Raw genomic sequence first — 27,302 nt, forward strand, 5'->3', positions numbered from 1 at the left:
TTCAAAACAGCTTCCTCTCCATCTCTAATGGGTTTTCTAAGTAGCCTGCTGTATTATTAGGAATCTATTCCACTGTTTGCAAATCGTCATCACCCTCGATCAATAGCAGCCATTAGGGAATGAGACAGGAGGGAAAAGGGCCAAATGGCTTTTTATTTTTGTCTTTTTTTTTTTTTTACAGACTTGACAGGCAGTCAGAACCCCGTGGTGTTTCACATGAATAATGATGCCAAAACAAGCCTTGGAAAGCAAAGAGTTAATAGGTTTCCAGCTTGTAGACCAGTACTAGCCCCTTAGTTCCAGGAAAAATTATCAAATACTCTACTCGTCTGACTTTTTCTACATCTGGTGAGGAATGCTCGGAGCCTACACTTTTCTCAAGATGGAAAAACACCCTCCGGTGTCGGGGTCCTGAGAGAAGGTTGCTATTTTTATGTGATCTGTCAGTAAATAAGGCCTGATTGAAGACAATTTTCTAAAAGCTTTTCATTCACACACACCATCTCTTGTTACAACATAATGGAGTTTAACGGCTGGTTAGAGGCACAGTAGCAACATGGGACTTCCTGGTTTTACCTCTTCCTCTCTTAATGCATTTTGCTTCCTGTACTATGACAGCAAATTCAGGTAATAAATCAGCCTTTGCTCAACTAGGAATCCACAGAGAGGAGGGAGAGCCAGGGGTAGAGGGGAGAACAACTCCCAGCTGAACACTAGATATTGAAAAAACTGCCACTTGTTGTCAGAAAAGGATGACACAGTCTGAGCCTGCCCACCAGCCAGATCCCTTCTTCTTCCCTCCTTGTTTCTCCACTTCCATTGGTATGTTGTCTTCCTGTATGGAGTTCTAATAAGGACAGGGCCTGTCTTTTGCCTTTCTGGTCCTAGCAGGTGCTTCATAAGTGTTCATTGACTGACTGACAGAACTGAAAAGGAAGGGAAGGGAAGAGAATAGGAGCAGGGGAAAAGAGATGTGGACAAGGGCATAGAAGGAAGAAAGCCAGGCATATGTCCAGAGCAAAGGTCTCCAAAGTGGGGACTGCAGCCCCAGCATGGGCTACAGACCTGAAAAGGGCCTATAGCACGACATTAAGGGGTGATCAATCAGAGGGTAGAAGATACCTCCTAGAGGTATCTTCCTGAGGCTGTTCAAGTGCCAAATTGTTCCCTTTCTTCATGGGACATTAGCCCCTCAGGACAGTTGACATAAATGACATAATAACTGCAGAGCACTTACAAAGTGCTGGGTACATAGTAGGTGCCTAATAAATGCATGTTCCCTTCCCCCTTATAAGCATGATCTAAGGAGACACACCAGCAACTGTGCAGGCAAAATCCCATTCCTCCCCCACTGCAACTCCTCATCCCCCAATACCTCATGGCTGTCTCAGACAACCTTGTACTCTATGCTTTGGGACGCTAGCTAGTGGATAAAACCCACACCCCCCTTTCTCATTTATGATGGGATGAATGAGCCACACAGGGTCAGCAGACTCAGAAAGGTTGTGATTAGCATTGCTGATCTCATCACATTATCTTTCACTCCAAACTCTCCCTTCTGCTAAATATCTCTATCTCTGTAGGTGGCAACACCATCTTTCTAGTCTCCAGATTCTTAGCTTCCTCATTATCTTCAAACTCCACTGAAACAAGTCTCTCTCCAAAGTTTCCAATCATCCTTTAACTGAAAGATTTGAAGGTCTTTTCTCAGTCCTTATCCCATTTCACAGCTCTGTGGCCTTTGACACTGTTGACCACTCTCTCCTCTCTAGGTTGTTACAAAAATTCTCACATCTGCTCATTTCAAAAACTCAGAAATAGACTTTTGTAACTTGTTTTAAACACTTCCAGGTAAAGCGTTTCAGTGGGATTTGAGTAAGTACTCACTAAATTTAAATATATATATATATATATATATATATATACACACACACACACACACACATATATATATATATGTATATATAACACCTTCTAGTTAGTTTCAATAATAAGTAATTGACATGAGGGAAGATGGAAATTTACTAGCTGAATTTCAACCAAAACCTTTGCATAATTGGTGAATGAGAATGAAAAATGAGCATCATGTAAGCACAACCAACAAATGTACTTCCACATGTTCCTATATATCTATGAGAGCTATTAACTTCCTTCAGGTAACAGACATAAAAACCAAGTATTGAAACAAACAACTTTTGGAGGGGAGTGGGGGAATGAGGGTTAAGTGAGTTGCCCAGGATCATACAGCTAGTAAGTGTCAAGTGTCTGAGGTCAGATTTGAACTCAGGTCTTCCTGAATCCAGGGCTGGTGCTTTATCCACTGCGCCCCCTAGCTGCCCCCAAAACAAATTGAACTTTGCATCAGACACCAAGTGTTAAACATTTTTAAAAACAATGAAGCATATATAATTACATTGATCACACTTAAAATAGGAGCAGCTAGGTGGTGCAGTGGATAGAATGCTGGGCTTAGAACCAGAAAGACTCATCTTCATGAGTTCAAATCTGGCCTCAGACACTAGTTGTGTGACCCTGGGCAAGTCACTTAACCCTGTTTACCTAAAATTCCTCATCTATAAAATGAACTGGAGAAGGAAAAGACAAACCACTCCGGTGTCTTTGCCAAGAAAACCCCAAATGGAGTCATGAAGAGTCTGAAATATCAATGATATTTTAGTGGAAACAAAAAAGCTTTTAGTATCATTAATAAGACTTTAAAAAAGTATTATTTTATCTGTTTCATCCCTTTAAATTTATAAATGTATACATTTTACAATGTATGTAATTACTGGTGTAGCAATACATTTATATATTTTATAAATAAGTAAATATATCTGTTGAGAGTAAGTACTCACTCACTGGTTATTGTTTTTTTAATTGATAAATGTACATGATCAGAAATGCTTGGAGACCAATGGTCTAAAAGGTATGGAATGGATGAAGGCTGGAAATATCCCTTGAGGTCATTTTATTAAGGGCCTTGAATGTCAGATGAAATTGTTTAGCCTTTTTTCTGTACATAACTGGGAGCCATAGAAGATTTTTGTGTGAGGAAGTGCTGGGTATTAGGAAGACCATTCCAGCGTGGGTGTGCAGCAGAATGAATTGGAGGAGAGTCGGCAGACTATTTAGACTATGAGGCTATTTACAACTGTCAGAAAAAAATCACAGGATCTCATTATTTAAGAGTTGGGAGAAACTTCAGAGACTCTAGTCTAAGCCATAGCTGACAGAATCCCTTCTCCAATACAACAGACAAATAGTCATACAGCCTTAGGTTGGAGATTGCCAAGGAGGGGAGCTTGCTACCACTAAAGCAGCTTATTCCACTTTTGAATGACTAAATCATTGGGAAGTTTTTCCTGACAAGAAGCCAGAATTGGTTTTTGAGACTTTCTGACTTCACTCTAATTATTGACCTCTGGAGCCATGCAGAACAAATCTAATCTTTTTCAGTTAGAGGCCTTCAAATACTTGAAGACAGTTATCATCACCATCACCCCCATCTCTAAGACCTCTCTCCAGATCAACTATCCCTCCTATGGAATAGTCTTCAATCCTCTCCCCACCTTGGTCATTTTCTTTTTGGATGAGCTCCAGTTTGTCAATGTCCTTCCTATAATGTGGCATCCAGAATGCAATACATTATTTCATCTGTGGTCTGACCTGGACAGTGTAGAGGATACTCATCTCCTCCTTCATTTCAGAATCTATATCTCTCTGAATTAAGTTTAGTGTTCTTAATACAAAATAAAGAATACTATTAACTAGAATAGTATTTTGTCCTTTCTCTGCTGCATCATGCTACTGATTTTATGAAGATTGTGGTCTAATACAACCCCCAGATCTCTTTCACAAAAACTATTGTCTTGTGTCCTTCACTCTATTTTTGAACTCAATTGTAAAACTTTGCATTTATGCCCATTACATTTAATTTTCTTAGATTCAACCCATAGTTCTTGCTGGTTGATACCTCCTTGATTTTTTATTATAATCTACTGGGCTTGCCTTACCTCTCTAATTTAGGTCACTGGAAAATCTGACACACATGACTTCACCCAAATTATTTAGAAAAATGTTGAACAGGAGATGATGAGAGTGTGAATTGTAAACCCAGTGCATGGCCATATCCATACCTGTATCACCTCCATGTCTCTCCTGATTTGAAATCCTTCCTTTTCCTCAAGGCTCTACTCAGGTGCCTCTTTAGCAATGAAACTTTTTGTCCAATCCCCTAAACCAGAAATTATCCCTCCCTCCCTCCTTGGATCTCTCTGATTGAGCTCTCTTATTGACTTGATTATATACTAAGTTAAGTCATAATTATCCACCAGACTGTCAACTCTTTGAGGGCAGAGACTGTGTCTGACTCCATTCTGGATCTCCAGAACCAAGCACAATGCCTTACATGCAACAGGCACCCAACAAATGTATATTGAATTGAACTGCCATGAAATTATTTTTCTAATTATGATTCACTCAGGATAATATTACAACTAGTCTGCATTTTCCGAGAACACTCTGGCTGAGCAAGAAGGAGAAGTGTGTTGGAATTTAAAATCAATTTCAGATAATCCATCAAGTCTTGACTTTGGTTGAATTGATAGAATCATAATAACACAAAACAAGGGCATAAGGTGCCTTTCAAAGCATTTCCACGCCTATTATCTCATTTTATCCTCACAACATCCCTATAGATATTATTCTGATTTTATGTCAATAAGAAATCTGAGGCCAGAGAAGTTAAACCACTTGCTCAAGGTCATTATTTTGTCTTTGTATTAGAAATGATCCCATAGTTCCCCAGTTAAGTATTTATTTTGACTACTACTACTAATGTTTATTACTATTACTACTAATGTTTATTATTATTACTACTAATATTTATTTTTACTACTAATAATGTTTATTATTATCACCACTAACAATGTTTATTATTATCACTACTACTAATGCTTATTATTATTACTATTAATAATGTTTATTATTGCCACTACTGATGTGATTATTACTACTACTACTAATGTTTGTTGTTACTACTAATAATGTTGATTATTACCACTGCTAATAATGTTTATTATCATTGCTAATATTGTTTATCATCACTATTACTAGTGTTTATTATTATTACTATTACTAATGTTTATTACCACTACTAATGTTGATTATTATTACTACTACTAATGTTGGTTATTATTACTACTGCCAATGTTTGTTGTTACTACTAATAATGTTGATTATTATCACTGCTAATATTGTTTATTATTATTACTATAGCTAATGTTGATTATTATTACCAATACCAATTATTATTCTCACTATTAGTAGTAATATTATCACTATAATAATAATGATAGCCAGCACTTACATAGCACTTTTTTTGTGTGCGTGAGGCAAGTAGGGTTAAGTGACTTGCCCAGAGTCACACAGCTAGTAAGCGTCAAGTGTCTGAGGTCAGATTTGAACTCAGATCCTCCTGAATCTAGGGCCGGTGCTCTATCCACTGCACCACCTAGCTGTCCCACTTATATAGCACTTTAAGGTTTACAAAGTACTTAACACATAGGAGGCTCCCAAAGTCTTAGTACAGTTTTAAGCTTTAGTAGCTTAAGTAATTTTTCAAACAACTCATTTGATTTGATTTGGAATCAGAGGACAAGAATTCAAATTCTGGTTCAACTCCTAACCTCTTGAGTGAACTTCCCTTTCTTTCTCTGGACCTGGGTTTCCTTACGGGTAAAAGGAGAAGACTGGACCAGATGATGCCAAGGTAAGGTTCATCCTCCTATGTACCCCCTGATTTCCCAACTCTATGTCAAGGGCATACAGGTGAAAGAACTCAGATGATGTCAGTGCTGACTACGGTGACTTCCTCCTCACTTGCCAAAGCAGGGCTGTTGATACAGGAAGTCCAAGTTCCAGAGATGGCAGGCCACTAAACAGTTTCCAGGAACTAGCCAACCATATTGCTCTTTCTCCCTTAACAGGAAGGGTACAAAAATGTACATTTTCTCCCTAAGCCACCAAGCAAGCAGATAGCCTAACCTGGTATCCAATGCCTAAGCTGTGGGCTTGATTGCTAAAGAGGAACTGTCAGTTTTGATTAGGCTCCTTAAAAAGCAAAATGGTGCAGTGGATAACTAGGCCTAGAGTCTTCTTTCTGAGTTCAAATCTGGCCTCAGACACTTACTAGTTGTGTGACCCTGGGTAAGTCACTTAACCCTTTTTGCCTCAGTTTTCTCATCTATAAAATGAGCTGGAGAAAAAAAGCAAACCACTCAAGTGTCTTTGCCATGAAAACTCCAAATGGTGTCACAAAGAGTCAGGCACAACTGGATCAACTAATCAGCAACAACAAAAACACCTAGGCTGGAGGTACTCCTAAGCAACTGTCTGCTATATCAGTTTGTCTTTTTCTAAATCATCTTATATCATCATTTTTTTCTTTAACCCACAAACATATTTCTGGAGGCCACACTGGAATATTTTTCTTCCTTAGTTGGACCCCATCTCTAAAATAATAAAAATGCAAAATTCCAGGATCCTAAAAGGAGGTGAATAATGAAGTGGACGCATGAAATCCACTGCTTACATTTGAGGCTACTAAGTGTTTGTATCCCTTTTGCACAGACAGGCCAGAGGATTTGGAGAGGGCAAGAAAAACCCTTAGATATGATCACCACCACCACCACCACCATCATCTTCTTCTTCTTAATCACAGAGCCAAAAGGGACCTTTATCTAGTACAACCTCCTCATTTAATACAGGAGGGAAATGAAGTATCTTATCTTAAGCCCTACCGTTATTAAGCAGTGGAGTCAGTATTCAAACTCAGGTTCTCTGACATCAGATCTAGGGTTCTTTCAACTAAATTGTATGAAGCCCCCCTCCTCCCCCAATAGCTCCATGACATAGACACCTTTTTCATGAAGGCTGTAGATTACAGAAACCAAAAGCTGTAGTACAACAATAGAAAACAGGACAAAGCCAATAGCTATGGAGGGCCCCCTCTCCCCAACTTAGGAGCTCAAAGAACATACGCCAGAGTCCACATAGGCTTCTGGAATCTTCATTTGAAAGGAATAGGAGTGCCTCAGTGGCTCCAAAGACCATTCTCCCTAATCCTCTAATACACAGAGCACATAACTCAGGCCTGACTGAGACTAGAACTCTTTGAGAGTGAACCTCTGGCAATAAAAAAATACCAATAGAACTCATTTAGGCAAGAAAGGTCCAAAGTGTTATCTGTGGTGACAAAGCTTAGAAAGTGGTGAGTCTACTAACCAATAAAGTAAACCCCTCTGTTTGAACACACACACACAGACATATTCACAGGTAGGTAAAGATCATAATTTCAAAAGCATACTTCTTCAGCCATATTTGTTATTGCAAAGAGAAGCAATTCCCCCAGTTCCAGCCTTGGCCCCCTCCATCTTCATGTGTACCTTCACCCCGTCCTTGTTACACATTTTCCCCCACCCCCCAACCCACTTTTCAACCCCATGGCAAATACTCACCCTCCAGGACCACAGTAGGCCGGGCATTCTGGTTCTTAAAAGTCCAGAAAACCTCCCTCCACTGGGATTTGCTGTTTGAACAGCGTGGGGGCAGGTGACACACTGCTACTGCCTTCCCTTAAGACATCTGAACCCAGAAAGGGCCCCAAGCCCCGGAGCCCATTAGGTCTTATCAGGAGCAGAGAGTGTTCTCTATCAGGTCTCACCGGCTGCATAGAGGCAAAAGAGAAAGGGGAGGTTCCTGCATGGAAGCTACAGATTACAGAAAACACTCCCTTTCTCCCGCCATCCTCCCTAGGTCCCAGCATTAAGGCAGTTTCTAATTGGAAATAGAGCAGACCCACTCACTCACCATTTTTCTTCCAGCATAACTCCTTCCCAAAGTGTTCCACCAGAGAAATAATGGGTGATTCACTGAAAAAGAGATCTCTCCTTTAAACCTCTCCAGCAGAACCCAGCACCAAAGAATGAGAAACCCACCCACTGAGTGGAGAATGCCATGTTCCAGTGAAGGTCTCCTCTGTGCTCCCGAATGGCTGGGCTGAACGTCGGGGAGTCCTCCAGAGGCAGGATGCCTGGGGATGCCCTCTGAGATGATACCCCAAATACATTGGCTTTTCTCTCATGGCCAAAAGGCTTTTCCCCAGAGTAGCTCCCATCCTCTGTTTAACCAGCCCAAGGGCCACATGACAGGCTTATGTCTCCCTCTATTTTTAAATTGCCTTCACTGGGGGCCCATGTGTTCCTTAATTACTGACTTGCAGGGATTCTGGGCACAATCTTAATGACACTGGGACCAAAAATAACAACATTCCTGGGAACCAGAGGTGAGTCACCACCAAACAGCAGCTTGGAGGAAAGATGGGGCCAAAGCAAGAGCTACAAAGCCTTTACACATGGCTGCCAGGAAAGTCATCAATGCTTCAGTGAGTCTCCTTTGCAAAGAAAAAAGCTTAGCTCTGTGTGGCTGTCACCCTGTCATGACTTGGTTTTCTGAGGCTGCCCAACTTATGGTTTTAGAAGTGGTTTCATTTACCGCATATGAGGCTGAGTGGAATGGAATGGAATTTGTGCAATGTTGTTTTATATAGTGAGTACACCATGCCCTGGAATGGCAGGGGCCATTGGGCAACCAAATCTGGGTAACCCTAAATCAATGAAATGTAAAGCCAGATGAGAGAATTTTACAGTGCTTTGGAACAGAGATGTAGCCATCCTTGCCCTGATAGTTCCCATTACTGTACTTAGAATCTATACAATTACAATTATTTATTAAGACATATCTATATATCTTCGTGTTACTGATTGTGTCCTGTCTGAACTGGCTTGAACAATAATGATCATGGAGGTGGGGTGGGGGCATGAGGGGCGGTTCTGATCTCCCTCACCTGACACTCTCCTTTTCCCTCTCTTCCTGCTCTTCCAGGTCCCCTAGTGTGGCTGCCATCTGTCTCTTCCACTTTTCTACGGATACAAAATGGACCTTGCTGTGAGGTCACAGCTGTCATAGGAAAAAAAATGACCCTCCATGGTCCCTGCCCATGGGCTCCCTCCACTCTCCATAGCAGCTGTATTGGCAGGAGTCAGCAGAGGCTGGGGATCGTAGCAGAAAAGGGCCAGAGCATCTGACCACAACCATGGGAAGCATGAAATAGGAAGGGCAAAGCAGGTTTCAAAGCACATCTTTGAAAAAATCACTAATAAACAGAAATTAAATCCTTAGCAAATATAATTTAAGGCACAGGACATAGGAAGAGAAATTACCTTGGGGGGGGCGGTGCAGAGAATCAGAATCACTAAATATAAGCAGGATGGTATTCGACTTGACTTTAATAATTTGTATTGTTAGAGAAAATTTTTTAAATTTATTTAGAATTTCCCCTATGTTACATGTAAAAAAAACCCACAATTTTTTCACATTGATTTTTTTAAACTTTGTGTTCTAAATTTTCTTTCTCCCTCCCTCCCTCCTAAACCCTCCCTATGAAATCAAGCAATTCAATATGTCACACATGTGCAGTTATGGGAAACATCTTCACATTAGTCAGGTTGTGAAAGAAAATAGACAAAATAACTTTAGAAAGAGGAGCTAACAAATACAATTATACTTCAATCTGTATTCAGATACCATCAGCTCTTCCTCTATTGATAGTCTGCATTTTTCATACGTCCTTCTGATATCACCCTACTCATCATTTCTTTCACAGTTACTATTGCTAACTGTATTACCCTCCATCCTATCCCCCCACCTTGATATTTCCTCTGTTTTCTATCTTTCTTCACCCTATCCCTCCTCGAAAGTGAAAAAATTCTTTCTTGATATCAAATTCAGAGAATCATAGAACCTCAAAGTTGGAAGCAACCTCAGAGGTCATTTAGTTCAAGTTGTATAGAATTCCATTTATGACATCCTCACATGGTCAGTCGTCTAGCTTCTGTTTAAAGAAGCCTCAGAGATAGAAAACTCTTGCTACACTTCCAGAGATGGTCTATACTATATTGAGGGGACTCCAATTATTAGGAACTTCTTCCTTAAAATAGCCTTCAGTCTGCTTCCCTGTAACCCCCTCCCTATCCTCATAGTTCTGCCTCCTAGGGCCAAGAAGAATAAGTATGCCTTCTGCATGACAGAAGTCAGCAGTCATGTCTGTTTGTGATCAGCTAGCCTAAGCTTTAAAAGAAATACTCTGGGGGCAGCTAGATGGTGCAGTGGATAGAGCACCAGCCCTGGAGTCAGGAGTACCTGAGTTCAAATCTGGCCTCAGACACTTAATACTTAACTAGCTGTGTGACCCTGGGCAAGTCACTTAACCCCAATTGCCTCACTAAAAAAAAAAAAAAAGAAACACTCTGTCCAACACCCAAGAGAGGGTGTGACAGTCAAGCAAGACACAAATGCTCTATAAAGAAGTAACATGGGTGCTCGCTTCAGCAGCACATATACTAAAATTGGAACGATACAGAGAAGATTAGCATGGCCCCTGCGCAAGGATGACACGCAAATTCGTGAAGCGTTCCATATAAAAAAAAAAAAGAAGTAACATGGGATGTTGTGGTGTACACCTGGAATACCTGATACTGGGGGAGGTTTAGACTGGGGAATTGCTTGAGTTTGGGAGTTCGGAGCCACAGCAGGGCTAAAGGAGAGAGATTATCCTCACCAAGTCTGGCACCAGTATGGCAAACCCTCAGGAATATGAGGCCACCAGCCTTTCTAAGGAGGGCTGAGCTGGCTCAGGTTGGAAATAGAGTAAGTCAAAACTTTTGTGTCCATCAGCAAAGGGACTGGGCTCATAAGTGGCCATTGTGCTTTCAGCATGAGTGAGAAAGGGAATTGTAGGAGAAGGAGAAGGAAAAGGAGGAGAAGAAACCCCAGCAAGTAAAGAAAACGATGTTCACCATGTAGAAATAAACAGCTTAATATCCAAGAAAGAACACTGAATTTGGACCAAATGCGAAGATGAGACTTAGTTTGGGCTCTCCTAGTACTTATTAAACTTTGACAATGATGAAAAGTTTCGGTTGTCTCATTTGAAAATGGTGAAAATAATATTTTTATTATCAGACTTATGGGACTGTTGTGATAAGGCCCCTTGTAAACCTCCAAGTGCTATTAGATGAGCTATTCTTATGGCACCATTTTGGACTCAAGAAATCCTGTCCATGCTGCCCCTGCCCCCTTGCCGGAGCGGAGCAGTGGGGTACCTGAGCAAGAGCCCTCTACTTGGAGTCCAAGGATCTGAGTTGAAATCCTGACTCTGAAACTTACTGGTTATGTGACCTTGGCAGAGTTACCTCCTTTCTCTCAGCCTCAGTGGCTTCATCTGTATGGAATTGGGGCCTAGCCCAAAGGAGCACACGTAGCCTGCTCTGCCTGGTCTAATTCCCTACTCAGAGGCTGGGGGTGAGCTTGCTTCTGTACGTGCATGGTGATATGGAATGGAGGGGTGGCTGTTCCACTTCAGAACAAGGACAAAGAAACTGTTTCCAGTTTATTTGCTAAGAGCAGCCTTTTGCTTGCTGGGCTCTAACCAGACACGCATACAAAAGGCACCAGCCGGACAAATTCTTCCCCGCCCTGGTTGCATTTGAAGGCTTGGCTTTCCCTAGCCAGGCTTGCCCAGTCCCCCCTCCTGCTACCTGTAAAATGAGGAAATTGGAACCAAGAACTATTAAGGTCCCTTCCAGCTCTAACATGCTGTGATTCTATGAGCAAACACAATGTTTTGCTGTTCATGGTTCCCTGCACAGGCAAGGTCCACATGAGGAAACCATCAAACAGAAACGATACCCTGAAATAATGTCTGTCACTAACAACTGCAGTCTGGGCTAGTCAGCAGAGGGATCCAATCTGCCGATGGAAAAGCTCAAGCTAATGCATCCATTAAAAACCAGCCCTCGGGCCTACCAGCTCTCTCTGTGACATGGCCAGCAGCTTATCGGTCATTCCCAGACAGCAGTAAGCAGCTTTCAGGTCAGGCACCTTGAAATGCTCGAGTCACCTCCAAAACTTCACCTTCTCTCTAGTCAGTGTGGATGAATCTGCCCTGATTTAAGAGGAAGGGTCTAGCAAAGATCCTTGCATCTGCTTTCATGGGGTGAGGGGAATTGCAGGGATGTTAAACCCACTCCTAAATCAGGCCAAACCAAATTATAGGATGGGGTGCAGGGACATTGGGAAGGGCTTGGGGACCTTTATTTCCCTCTTTAACACATCAAAAGATTTGCATTCCATTGCCACACACACATATGTCTTCCTTCACAGCTAACTCACACTGAGAGAAGTGCTTAGAAAGCTTACAAAGTCTTTTCCATACAACTGCCTTGCTGCTAAAGGTAATAATCGATCAATCAATAAGCATTTATTAAGCACCTACTATGGGTCAGACAATGTGCTAAGTGCTGGGGATACAAAAAGAGGCAAAAAAATTCCTGTCCTCAAGGAGCTTACAATCTAATGGGGAAGACAACATGAAAACAAATACATACAAAGCAAGTTATATACAGGTTCAATCAACCAACCAACAAGCACTTAAGTATGTATTGTACACCAGGCACTGTGTAAAGTGTTGAGGATTCCAAGAAAAAGTAAAAACAGCTCCTGCCCTCAATGAGCTTACATTCTAATGGGGAAGCAAACATATACATTAACAGATGCATATACAAGATGGAGTGCAGTTATCCCTTCCACATCATGACTCTCCCCATTGAGGTTTCGATATATCTCAGGTTGACATAAGAAATCAAATGGAAATTTTTTAGTTTTGTGGAAACCACAGACAATGCACAAAGGCCAGCAGATGACACAGAGCTTATGACCAAATATTTAACCGAAATTTTACAATAAAGTCCTGCAAACACCCCACAAAAGAAAAATTTTTTAAAAATCCAGATGCTTCTCTGGTACAAAGGGAGGGTCAAAATCTTTTACTTGGATTTTCCAGATGTCAGGGTGTGTGTGTGGGGGGGTATTCCAGGCCCCTAAACCTCTCCTGGATGTGGAAGGGATAACTGTAGGTGGAAGGTAAACTTAAGAAAGGAAGGCACCAGCAGCCATGGAGCCTCCTGCAGAAGGCATAGTTTGAAATCAATATTAAAGGAAGGTTGGGGTTCTAAGAAGTGGAAGGGAAGATGGAACAATCCAGAATCTGGGAACAGCTGGGGAAGAGGCATGAAAGTTAGGGTTGTGTATCTGGACCATCGAGTGCAGGGAGGGGAGTGATGAGTAAGAAGCCTGCAGAGGGAGGAAGGGGTAGAGTTGTGAAGGGGAGCTTATATTCAATGCTCAGGGCAGGTAAACCGAGGTTCAGGGGTGTTTGTTGCACCCTCTCCCAGTTCTAGAGGACAGTTGTGCCTTCTACTCCTTCCCCCTCAGGTTACCAGCTGGTGGACAATCATCAGCGAATGAGCCCCCTCCGACAGTCTGGCTGGGCCTCTGAGGGCAGACACACACACACACACACACACACACACACACACACACACACACAGAGTGCGTCATTGGCACCTTGCTTGGAGCAGCATCTCCAGCTTGGTAATTCCTGCCAGAGCTAGTCCCCTGTGAGGAAAAGCCTAAGCTGCTATATTTATCTGTGTTGGTGTTTTCTGTCTTAAACACTCAGCTTCTGGTGGGTAGTGACCATTTTTAGTCCAACTTAATTTAATGCAACTCAACTCACCTGAACCTTTAATTAAGGAACTTTTCCTTCCCTCACTTCCAGGATGAAGAGAACTAATGACAAGGGCATGGGCTGACAGAAGGGACTGATGCATTCACATGTGATTCCTGGAACATTTTTGCAGGGCAAGACACATTCAGACTAATCTCCAGGCTCTCTGGCCTGTCTTCAGTATAATCCTTATGGCTCAGATTTAGAGAGAGATTTATCCAGCTCTTTTCTCACCACAACATGGTGAGATTGGCAGTGTATGTGTTATTTTTTCCCCATCTTATTGATAAGGAAACTGAGGTTCAGAGGGGTGATGAATTATCAGCGATCACATTGCTATTACTAGGTCAGGGTTGAGACTGAAACTCTGGTCCTCTGACTCCTCTCCTGGTGGTCTTTCCACTGACTTCCACAAGCTCACAAAATGAGAGGTTTAGAGTTGAAAGGGAGCTCAGAGGCCAATTGGTCCAACTTCCTAATATTACAGATGACAAAAATGAGATAGGTCCAGAGAGGTTAAATTAGAGATGGTAAGTATAGTGATTAGGGCTCTGGGCCTTGAGTCAGGAAGACCAGGGTTCAAATCCGGCCTCACATACTTCCTAGCTGTGTGACCCTAGCCAAGTCACTTAACCCTCTGCCTTAGTTTCCTCATCTGTAAAATAGGGGTAATTAATAATAGCACCTACCTCCTGAAGTTGTTAAAAGGATCAAATAATAGAACATTTGTAGGATTGTCAATATTGACTCAGTGTACCCACGAGCAATGCATATTTTTCTCCAGTTGTTTAGATCTGGCTTTATTTGTATGAAAAGTGTTCCATAATTATGTCCATATAGTTCCTGGGTTTGTCTTGGAAGGTAGAATCCCAGTATTTTATATTCTCTTCAGTTATTTTAAATGGAATTTTTCTTTCTACCTTTTGCTGCTGCACTTTATTGGTAATATACAGAAATACTGATGGTTTATGTGGGTTTATTTTATGTCCTGCAACTTTGAGAAAGTTGTTAATTATTTCAACCGATTTTTAGTTGATTCTCTAAGTATACCATGATATATCTGCAAAGCATGATTGTTTTGTCTCCTCATTGTCTATTCTAATTCCTTCAGTTTCTTTTTTTCCCTCTTATTGCTAAAATTACATTTCTAGTACAATACTGGATAATAGTGGTGATAATGGGCATCTTTTTTTCATTCTTGATCTTATTGGGAAGGCATCTAGCTTATCCCCATTACAGATAATGCTTTCTGATGGTTTTAGGTAAATACTACTTATCATTTTAAGGAAAGCTCCATTAATTCCTATGCTCTCTAGTGTTTTTAATAGGAATGGGTGCTGAATTTTGTCTAATGCTTTTTCTGCATCTATTGAGATAATCGTGATTTTTGTTGGTTTTGTTATTGATATGGTCAATTATGCTGATAGTTTTCCTAATATTGATCCACCCCTGCATTCCTGGGAAAAATCCCATCTGGTTCAAGTAATATTTATAATTAAATATTTGAAAAGTGCTTTGCAAACTTAAAATATTAAATATTTTAAAAGCAGTATGACCTTTGGCAAGTCACTTAACCTCTGTCTCAGTTTTCCAATACATAAAATGAGGGTAACAGTAGCACCTACTTCTCAAGGTTGTTGTGAGGATATTAGATATTTGTAAACAAATAAATGTATTTATTTGTAAATACAAATTTTCAAACTTTTAAATGCTAGCTATTAAGTGACTTGCTCAGGGTCACACATGTATAGTAGGGTCTAAGGTCTGATTTGAACCCAGCTCTGTATCCCAGCTCTAAATCCAGCTTATAACCAGGTTCTAAAACCAGCACTGTATCTACGATACCATTTTGCCTCTCAAATACTGTTAAGATTAATCTTTCAGAATTATACTCTGGGAGCACTTGAAGACCTTTGGTATTCAAAGAAACAAGGCAGCTAAGTAGCACAGTGGATAGAGTTCCAGCCAGAAGTCAGGAAGACTCATCTTCCTAAGTTCAAATCCAGCCTCAGATACTTACTGTGTGACCCTAGGCAAGCTGCTTAACCCTCTTTTCTTTAGTTCCTCATCTGTAAAATGGGTTAGAGAAGGAAATGGAAAAATGCCAAGAAAATCCGAAATGGGGTCACAAAGAGTCATATGTGACTAAAACAACTCAACAACAACATTCAAAGAAACATTTGACTAGGCATTCAGAACACTATACTTTCTAAGAAGGGCAGGGACAAATGTATATTAGGACTTTCAATATGAAGTACAGAAATAATCCTCAATTAACCATAAAATCCAAACTCAAAACTCCTTTTTTTCCCAAGTCTTCAGATTAATTGAGCTTTTTATTGTCTCTGGCACTTAACCCAACCTGGCACTCAAATAATTTTGATGCTGCCGCTCCTGGTGATAATAAAAAAGAAGGGAAAGGAGGAAGGGGAGGGAAGAAGAAAAAAACAGGAGAAAGAAAGGGAAATAAAGTGAATAAGGAGAAGGATGAGGAGAAAGAGAAAAAAGAGAAAAAAAACACCCCATATAGCAGAGTATCAAATGGTGACTCAAAGAACCAGCTGATTACTTCAGGAGAAAAATATTCACTTTGAAAATAGTTGAGGTCTCTAACATCTCCAAAAGTTCTTCTGTACTTTGGCATTTGGGGTAATTTGATGAAAATCAAGTCAGAGGTTGCTTCTCATTAACTTTTTTTTTGTAAAAGGTTTGGTGAAATAGGAACCTAAAATTGCAGGCAGTCAGTCAATAAAAATTTATTAAGCTCCTACTATGTGCTAGGCACTGGGCTAAGCATTGAGAATACAAATATGAAAAAAAAAAAGGCAGTCTCTTCCCTTGAGGAGTTTGCAATCTAATGGGGAGAGACAATAGCCAAAAGGAAGTTGGAAAGGTGGGGAGGGGAGAGGTACCTAGTGCAAGGGCATGATAGATTGGAGAAGTCCCCCCAAAGTCCAAAAGATTGCAGAGCAGCATGGGGAAGGAAAACTCTGGATTGTCTTTGGATTCCCTTTCTCTTTGCTTTGCCACCTTCTTTTCCTCTCTTCCCCCTTTCCCCGGCACAGATAATTGGGAGGAACCTTCAGTGGTACAGTCATCATTGCCAGGAGTTCTTGGCCTTTTCATCTCTGCTTCCCCCTCCCCTCAGCCCCAAACTCAACAGATGCTGACCCACCCATGATAGTCTCATCACCAATAGCCATAGCTCTATTGCTACAACAATTTGACAGGAAGCTGATATATCACTGGATAGAGAATTAGAAATATAGATGATAGATAATTTATTAAATGCTTAAGTCTGGCCCCAGACACCAGCTGTGTGACTGTGGGTAAATCATTTAACCTCTATCTGCTTCAGTTTCCTCAACTGTAAAATGGGAATAATGTAGCACCTATCTCTCAGGGTTGTTGTGAGGATCAAATGAGATAATATTTGTAAAGTACTTAGCACAGTGTTGAGCACTTAGTAGGAATTTAATAAATGTTTGTTTCCTTCCCATTATGTGCCATTCACTGAGCTTGGAACCACTAATACAAACAAACACGACAGACCTCTAAGAGCTTATATTTTAATGGGGGACAGGGGAAGAAAAGGATACCCAAGCAGGAGTAAATGGGCTGATGAGTAGAGAGCCCTGGAGAGTGAGTCAACCTTGAAGTAAAGCAAATGTGGCTAGGGCACCTCTTGAAATGGTGGTACAGGATAGAGAAGGGAATCAACAATCAGGCGAGTAGGCCTCAGGGTGGAGGTTTCCCCAGGGAAGGAAAACAAATGGTAAGGAGAGTGGGAGGTATGGAGAATAAGTCAGAGAGTAAAGTTCTTCAGTAGTCAATTTCTCTTCACTAGGCCTCATAACAGAAGTGTGGCAAATGGATAAGCTCATAAAATAAATCTCTTTGTTCACTCCTAAAGAGTTCTGGGCTCCTTAGCTATGCATATTGGCTTCTATAGTTTTAATCCAACATCATTAGGTCAAAAATTATTAATAACCAAAAAAATCATCACTATAGTGATTTAAATACATCATCTCTTTTGATGTTTGGAATACCATTTGCTGGAGTGGAAAAAGTGCTGACTTAGGAGTAAGACATTGTTGTTCAGTGCTGTCTAACTCTTCATGACCCCATCTGGGCTATTCTTGGCAAAGATACTGGAGTGGTTTGCCATTTCTCATTTTACAGAGGAGGGAACTGAGGCAAACAGGGTGAAGTGATTTGCCCAGGGTCACACAGCTAGTAAGTGAATCTGGATTCCAATCCTAGTACCTTGAATAAGTCACCTAACCTCCCCAGCTCTCAGTTCCTTCATCTGTAAAATAAATTAGACTAGATTTAGCCCTTCCAGATCCAAATCTACAATTATATGAACAACCCTGAGGGGTAAGTAGTAAAATTCGTATCTTCATTGTACAGATGAAGAAACTGAGGCCCAGAGAGGTTAAAGTCATCACACAGCTAGCTAAAAGGAAGAGCCAGGGTTGGGATACACGAATCCCAATTCCAAACCCAATGCAGCTTCTACTAAATTATGCTGCTCCTCTCCTCCCTTTATATTTCTGAATAAAACTATATTTATAAACTGTTTTCCTTCTAGTAAGTTCTGTGGAGAAGAAAAGGAGAAAAAGAAAGAAGAATTAAAATTAAGGAAGATGGGTAAAGGAAGAGGAGAAACTGGACAAGGAGAATCCCAAGGAAAAACTGGAGAAAAGAAAGAAGAAAAAGAAGAGGAGGAGGAGGAGGAGGAGGAGGACAAACACTGGAGAAATACATTGGTTGGCACATTCCCATAGAAACAATTCTCCTAGCCCTGAAAGTGCTGCCTTTTTTCCCCCTCAGGATAATGGATAGTGCCTAGGCACGTTCAATCCTCTCCCAAAAGCACAGACCTGCATCATGGACTCTGCTGCCTTGTGCTACATTATTTCACTTTGATGTCCTTGGGACCCTCAATAGAATTTTGGTCTCCAACCAAATTCTGTGGGGAATGAACCCTTGTGCCAAGTTCTAGACCAGTTTACCTTCCCTGAAAATGCCTTTGTCAAGAAAGCTTCCTTACCTCCTAAAAGCTCTTGCATCTTTTATTCAATCATACACACTTCCAGGAATTCCATCCTTTACTGTTGTAAAATGAGCTGTGTTATATATTTCTCCAGTTGTTGATGAATAGAATAGAAATCCTTATAATGTCAGAAGCCTCTGGGGCCCAGTCACTCCCATGAGTATCCAAAACTTTCTACTAGCTATTTTCCCCATCTCTTCTAATTAGAAAAGGGCAACCACATGAGCAGAGAAATCCCATTTCAACTCAACTAACCCAGATGAATATTATGCCATTCTCCATTTTGGCTTTGCCAGTGGTCTACTGCAATCAGGCAGGGCAACGGGATAGTGACACTGTCATAGAATCACAGTATTTCAGAGCTTAAAGTTGGGATGTCCCCCAAACTTATATCCCCCAAAGAGTTTAATAAGCACAATATCAAAGTCATTATTTAAACCGGTAAACCAAACAATCAGTGATCCCTTTGCATTCAGCTAGAGATCTCCTTCCAAGATTCCCTCAAATCATTAATGATGACTTTTCAGTCAAGCCAAACACTTCAAAATCCATCTCTTTGTATAATCATCTAACTCCATATCTCCTCAAATTTTTCACATGATTAGCAAATAAGACGAATGTTCATCCAGGCTTTACTTGAAGACTTACAGTGATGGTACTTCTAAAGGAAACCAATTTCACTTTTGGACAGCTCTGTTAGAAGGTCTTCTACAGAACTGACATCTGCTTCCCTGTCATGTCCACCCCACTGGTCTTCGTCCTGTCCTCTGGGAACAAGTAGTATAGGTCTAATCTTACTTCCAGTATCTGAAGATACAAATCAGTTCCACCTCCCCCTCCACTGCCCACCCACCCACCCACATACACAAGCCAGTCACTGAATCACAGAATACAAATTGGAAGGAATCTAAAGAGTGTTAAGTCCAATCCATAGCTGAGCAAGTATATTCTCTACAACTAATGTAACGAGTGGCCACGTAGCCTTTGATTGAAGACTTTCAGCTGGGGGACAGCCCCTATTGGTGGTAGGGTGTATAGTACAATGGAGAAAGTAATGACTCAGGAATCAGAAGAACTTACTACCTGCATGACCTTGGACAAGTCACAACCTCCCTGTGCCTCAGTTTCCTCAAATTAAAATGAGAAAATGGACTACATGGCCTCCAAGGATGCTTCTAACTATGATCCTGTGGCCATTTTAGCTACTCTGGGATAGATCAAATTTATAAGAATCTTCCTTCCATCAATTATAAATCTGCCTTTCTATATTTTGTTCCTAGTACTATTCTCTGGGGCCAAGAAGAACAAGGATGGCCCTGCTTCTATAGGTTTCTGTTGTTCAGTCATTTCAGATGCTTCATGACCCCTTTTGGGGTTTTCTTGGCAAAGATACAGGAATGGTTTGTCATTTTCTCCTCCAGCTCATTTTAGAGATGAGAAAACGGAAGCAAACAGGGTTAATTGCCTTGCCCAGGGTCACACAGTTAGTAAGTATCTGAGGCTGGATTTGAACTCAGGTCTTCCTGACTCCAGGCCTGGTGCTCTATCCACTGTGCTACCTGACAGCTCTTCAAATACTAAGCAAGTTTTCCCTTCCCCTTTCAGCACTTTTTTTTGTGTGGGGGGGTGATAGGGTGGGGCCTGCTATATAAAACTGTGGGTACATTGAGCTTGCAGTCTATTAAAACTTCTAGGTCTCTTTCAGACACACTGCTATCTAATCATGTCTCACTTGGAGGCAGCTAGGTACTGTAGTCGATAAAACCATGGCCCTTTCATCAGTAAGACCTGAGTTCAAATCTGGTCTCAGATACTTAAAATCTCTTAACCTCTATCTGCCTCACTATGCCCAACTATAAAATGAGGGGACAATAATACCTATTTCCCAGGGTTGTTTTGAAGATCAAATGGGATAATATAAAATATTTAACACAGTACACATAGTAGGAACTTAACCAATGTTTGTTCCCTTCCTTTCCCTCTATCTTGTATTTGTTAAAGTGTTTTTTTTTTAAATCTGAGTACAGGCCTTTCCACTTATCCATATTACATTTCTTCTTATTGAATTTGGCTCAGTGTTCTAGTCTGTCAAATTATTTTCAAATTTTTTACTGTTGTCTATTTTGTTAGCTAATCCTACAAGCTTCAAATCATCTGCCAGTTTGATGGCTACTTTCTGTCTTTTATCCAAGTTGCTGACAGCCTCAAGTCCTTTCTCCAGGCTCTCTGTCCCTTAAGTTCAGGGTCAGTCACAGAGGGTCATGGGATTATGGATTATAGCTGGAAGGTTCCTGAGCAGGCATAAAATCTAACTCTCTCATTTTACAGATAAGGAAACTGAGGCCCACGGGGCTTAAGTGACTTACTCAGAGTCACATAGATAAGTGACTAAGGTATAATTTGTAACTCTGACTCTAGCACTCAATCCACTATACCAGGTTGTCTCATATGCAGTCACTTGTGCAATTCTGAGGGGGCCATCCTAACCAAACATATTCACCTGTTCCCTCACCTAAATGTCCCCTAAATCCAGAATATCCCAAGTGTCCAGTGCAGTTCCAAAAAATTAAAGCTTAATTATGGCATGGGGATCTGGCCCAGGGTTCTTGAAGTCTTCCCCAGTGGACCACAAACTCTGATGGGTCCTACTGAACGGCAAAGGCTTCAGGAATGGGCGGGGCAGTGAATTGTTCTAAGGACCAACCAAGATCAGGGAGGTTCTTCACCAGGTTAGCCATAGGGTGATATATTCTTTTGTCCAAAGCAATTCTCTACAAAGTTGTCAAAAAGTTGTAACTGAAAAAAAAAAAGAATTAAAGTCTATGGTATATACCATATGGTATATGGTTTATACTCTGTCAAAAAAAAAAAAAGTTGTAACTGACCTGTGACCAGTAGGACACCAATACCCACAAAATCTAAGCTACTAGTATGAGTCAAAGCCAGTCCATTAAGGGTCTTCTTTTTACATTTTAAATAGCCAGGTTAAAATGCTATCTATCACCTGGGACAATAAGTACATCCTCTAAGGCATGTGTTGGGATTCTTACTGGCTCATTTGTCCTATTTCTCTAAGACTCCATAAAACACTGACTTTACTCATAATATTCACTTCAGTCCAACCCCAAGCTTTCAATAGCTAACCACTTATTGGAAATCAGTTAATAAATTTATTGAGAATGAATTCCTCATGGGTAGCTAAGGCCTGCATTAGGAAAGTGCAGAAGGCAATGGAAAGGAAGCAAGAGTCAAAACAAGCTCCTGGAAGCTGCCTGGATTTTCTCTGGAACTCTCAAATTAATTTCCTCCCCCCCCCAACCCTGAAGAGAGTAGGAGAGTTGATCTATTTGCTATAAACTCAAAGTAAAGTGGAAGAGTTGGGTGTGTATTGTTGGGGGCTAAAATTGTGGCTGGGACTCCCCTCACCCAGTTCTCAACTCCATTAAAATTTCACTGTGGGGGCAGCTAGGTGGCACAGTGGATAGAGCACCGGCCCTGGAGTCAGGAGTACCTGAGTTCAAATCCGGCCTCAGGCACTTAACACTTAGCTGTGTGACCCTGGGCAAGTCACTTAACCCCAATTGCCTCACCAGAAAAACAAAAAAAAAATTTCACTGTGATACGAAGTTTAAAACATTGAGTAATTAATTATTCCAAAAGCCAGTTAGGGGGTATAATGGCTGGAGTACTGGACATGGAGTAAGGAGGACACAATTCAAATCTTACCCCAGATACTTCTTTGTTGTAGGTAAGTCATTTATCCACTCTCTGCCTCAGTTTCTTCATCTGTAAAATGGAGATGATATTAACAGTATCTACCTCCCAGGGTTATTGGGAGGGTCAAATGAGATAATGGAGGGAAAGTGCTTTGTAAATCACAGAGCATTCTTTCAATGTTAGCTGTTTTTATACAACAGGATATCATTTAAATCCCCAACATCTTCAGCAACAATCTACAAACATGGGAAAGTCCATCTCATTTTTAAACATCTGTTATTTCTGAAAAGCTAGGGGGGGAAATGGTACCCAGGAAGGGTTAAAATGAATGAAGACTAAGGGCCCTACACATCCTAAAGAAAACTAGAATCTTAGGTTAAAAGAGTTTCAGTCAAACAAATGCTATCTTTCCTCTCCATCAATTCCCAAATCTTAACATAGAATGACCACTTAGTGAAGGAAATTTAATTTCTGCAGCTCATCTGGTTGTGGCTTCAACAACAGAAACTGCCCCCAAAGGGAAATTCATGCCACTTATGACTGTTGACAGTGATACACTGTCTGCAAGCAGTGATCCAGAGCTCTTCTAATTGGCTTAGAAGCTCCACGATACACGTAAAAGCCATCCAGTTCATCCCCTCAACCAGTGCTGGAATTCTCTCTCCAGGTTTCCTGTCCCTGGTACATCGGGCTTCTTTCTGAGCTCTTTCAGGAATGGAGATTTGATTGTTTTATGTAGGAAACTATTCCATTACTGGACAGGCCTAACACAATGATGCTGGTGTTAAAATTAATAACAGCTTACATTTTATATAGAACACTGTGGTTGCAAAGTGCTTTCATGATGGCTGAACAAAAAAATCATAGATCAGTCCAAAAGCATTTATTAAGTACTGTGGGTCAGGCGCCGTACTATGTGCTAGAACTCACAATCTAACACGGGAGAAATGTGAAAAACTTGGTCTATATAAGATACATACAGAGTAGATGGAAGGCAGTCTTTAAAGAGAAAGCTCTGTCAGCTGGGGGAACCAGGAAAAGCCTTCCTTAGAAGTGGGATTTGAGATGAGACTTTGAGGGTACCAGGCAAAGCCTCTTGCAGAAAGGGAGATTGAAGGTGAAACTTGAAGGAAATTGGAAAAACTAAAAGGCTGAGTTGAGGAGGAGAAGTATCTGAGGCATATAATGGAATATTATCACATGATGAGAAATGATGAAAGGGAAAGATTCAAGTAGGAATTGTATGAACTGATACAGAATGAAGAGAGCAGAACCAGGAGAGCTGTTTATGCAGTCACTACAACCCTGGAAAGGAAAACACCTGGGAAAGAGACCAATTAATCACACCTTCAAAGACTGATGATAAAGCAAGCTTCCCACTTCCTGGCAGACAGATAATAGACTAGAGGGACAAAACAAGACATACATTTTCAGACACAAGTGATGTATGGATTTGTTTTCCAGTGGCTATAGTTATTTGTTACAAGGGAGAGCTTTTTTCTTGGAGTGGAGGGATCACCATTGGAGAGGAGGAACTGAGGGTAGTGATAGTAATAATAAAAAAGAAGAAAAGAAAAAAAAGAGTCAATAAATCATTAAAAAAATACACAGCAGAAGGGCAGCTAGGTGGTGAAGTGGATAAAGCACTGGCCCTGGATTCAGGAGGACCTGAGTTCAAATCTGGCCTCAGACACTTGACACTTAATAGCTGTGTTACCCTGGGCAAGTCATTTAACCCTCATTGCCCAACACACAAAAAATACACAGCAGAGAACAGAAACAAGTTCAGAAGGGAATAGACAAGCAGGAAAGTGTTGAAACTATCATATTAAGTTTATAATAAATAACAAAAAAAGACCTATATGTGGTAGAAATTCAGAGTTTTATATTCAGTCTTTTTTTTCTTGCTCTTCTTGCACAGGGAAATGTTGCTTTGTTGATGTTTGTCAAGTTCATAATAATAAAAAAGAATTTTTTGTCAAGCACTTTTATGTACACTTATGCTTTTGATACTCACAACTTGGTGAGACAAATTATAGAGAGTGTAAGTTTTATCATCCCTGTTTTATAGGTGGGAAAACTGAGGCTCATCTCAGTCAAGTACCTTACCCAATATCACATAACTAGTATCATCTTCAAATCCAAGTCTTTTGATCTGGGGTTTTGTGCTCTTTCCTCAATACCAGATTTCCTTATAATGAGCTGAAATCTACTTCACTGAAAATTCCATCCAGTGGTTCTTTGGAGCAATGCAGAAAAAAATATTTCTAGTTCTGTATGCAAGCTCTAGAAATCTTTTGAGATAGCTATTGTGTCCCTCCTAAGCCTTTTCTTTTGTAAGTTATACATCTCCCATTCCTTCAACCATTTATCACATGACAAGGTTTCCATTTCCCTCGGCATCCTGGTCACATGCATCTGGACAATTTAATTTGTCAATGTTCCTCTTAAAGCATGACTCTCCCACCCCACTCCCCAAACTGGTCAAAGAATCCAGATGTTGTCTGACCTGCCCAATTTGTATTTATTACTTCCTTAAGCTGGACATGTTACTTCTATTAATTTAGTCTGAGATTCTTTGGTTTTATGAGCATCCATAGCCCACTTGGGGCTCATTTAGACCTTATGTTCAACTAAAATTTTGAAGACATTTTCACACAAACTTGTCAAGGAATCTTGTATTTGTGAATTGACCATTTAAACCTAAAAATAGGATTCCCCACTTGTCCTTGTTAAATTCCAACTCTGGTTTGGATCCGGTATTCAAACCTACTGAAATATTTTTAGGATCTTGATTTTGTCAATCCAATGAATTAACTAGCCCTCTCATCTTTGTGTCATCCATGTGCTTTGTATGTCTCCCAAATAGAATCTTTGAACACACCTCTAGAGACCCCCATAAGTGCGCATAGAACATGGGCAGTCCCTGAAGGGAAGAGGAAGAGCCAATGATAATTTCCACCCCTGTATCTATCAGCACACCCTTCACTCAGCACATGCCTACTGTGTTGAGACCTCCCTCTCGACTGATATCTACTCATTAGTTGATAGATAAATTTCACCTATTTATAATTTCATTTTGTCCATGTTTTCCCCTTTTATCCACGAAACAGTCACAAGATACTTTTGTCAAATATTTTCTTGAAATGGAGTAATCCTATTTTGATACTCCCCCTCTTCCAATCAGCTGGAGGGCTTTCTTATGGAACTTACCACATCACCTTTTATTACACTAATCTGTATTCATGTCGTATCAGATTTTTAAGACTCTTTAATGGAAAGATAGTGTGGCACAACAGATAGAGAGCTAGGATCAAAGATGAGGAAAAGCCTGGGTTCAAGGCCTACCTCTGACATATACTAGTCATGTGACCCTGGGTAAGTCACTTAATTCAGCTCTAGGGAATTCTCTAAGAATTGCCTCATATATACCACCTGACACCTATCAGATTGGCTAAAATGACAAAAAAGGAAGATAATAAATGTTGGAGAGGCTGTGGGAAAATTGGAACACTAATGCATTGTTGGTGGAGCTGTGAGCTGATCCAACCATTCTGGAGAGCAATTTGAAATTATGCCCAAAGGGCGATAAAGCTGTGCATACCCTTTGACCCAGCAATCCCACTTTTAGGTCTTTTGCCCAAAGAAATCATGGAAGGGGGAAAGGGACCCACATGTACAAAAATATTTATAGCTGCTCTTTACGTGGTAGCAAGGAATTGGAAGTTGAGGGGGTGCCCATCAATTGGGGAATGGCTGGACAAGTTGTGGTATATGAATACAATGGAATACTATTGTGCTGTAAGAAATGATGAGCAGGAAGAGTTCAGAGAAACCTGGAGGGTCTTACGTGAGCTGATGATGAGTGAGATGAGCAGAACCAGAAGAACATTGTACACAGTATCATCAACATTGAGTGTTGACCTACTGTGATGGACTATATTCTTCTCACCAATGCAATGGTACAGAAGAGTTCCAGGGAACTCATGATAGAAGAGGATCTCCAAATCCAAGAAAAAAAAGAAAGAAAGAACTGTGGAGTATAGATGCTGATTGAACCATATTATTTCTTTTGTTTTGGGTGCTGTTGGTTTTTTTTTTCTTTCTATTTTGAGGTTTTGCATCACTGCTCTGATTCTTTCTCTTGTAACAGGATTAATGCAGAAATAGGATTAATGTTATTATGTGTATATATATGTGTGTGTGTATATATATATATCTATATGTATATGTATAGAGATATATAGATATAACCTATATCAGATTACCTGCTGTCTAGGGGAGGGGGGGAGGGAGGGGTGGGAGGGAGAAAAATCTGAAATTGTAAAGCTTGTATAAACAAAAGTTGAGAACTAAAAAAAATAAATAAATAAAATAAAATTTAAAAAAAAAAAAGAATTGCCTCATATAAATTGCAGAGAAGGCACCAACCTGCATAGGTAGAGGGATTTTCCTCACCTGGGAGTCCCCTATACCAATAAAATCATACATACAGGTCCTGTCACCTTGAGGGAAAAGACTAAAATTCATTAATTTTTTATCCCTAACAGTGCTTAGGACAAAGTAAACAGTCAATACATATTTACTGAATGAATTCCCCAATCTGCCAGTCTAGTATAGTCTTGGTATGACTGGTTTTCAATGAAACCATGCTGGCTTCTAGAGATTTCTACTTTTTCCCCCCTCATTTTTCAAAATCATGTAGTTTGATGATCAGTTCATTCATACAGCCGATAGGCTGCATCATATTAGACAGAATTGGGAGATATGACTAACTCTGTGCTAATTAATTTAAAAGAATGAGCGAAGTGCTCTCTAGGCTTTGAGAAAAACAATCAT

At 40.5% G+C, this 27,302-nt stretch overlaps 1 protein-coding gene and 1 non-coding gene across 2 annotated transcripts in view; one reads left to right on the plus strand and one right to left on the minus strand.

Annotated features, from left to right (window-relative positions):
- Window positions 1-27,302, minus strand: part of ANK1 (ankyrin 1) — a 344,837-nt gene that overhangs the window by 187,867 nt on the left and 129,668 nt on the right.
- LOC122744794 lies at window positions 10,437-10,543 on the plus strand. Its single transcript, XR_006355138.1, has one exon. It is a non-coding gene; the product is annotated as a U6 spliceosomal RNA (small nuclear RNA).

Source organism: Dromiciops gliroides, chromosome 2 (assembly GCF_019393635.1).
Source record: "Dromiciops gliroides isolate mDroGli1 chromosome 2, mDroGli1.pri, whole genome shotgun sequence".
In the NCBI taxonomy this organism is placed as follows: Eukaryota; Metazoa; Chordata; class Mammalia; order Microbiotheria; family Microbiotheriidae; genus Dromiciops; species Dromiciops gliroides.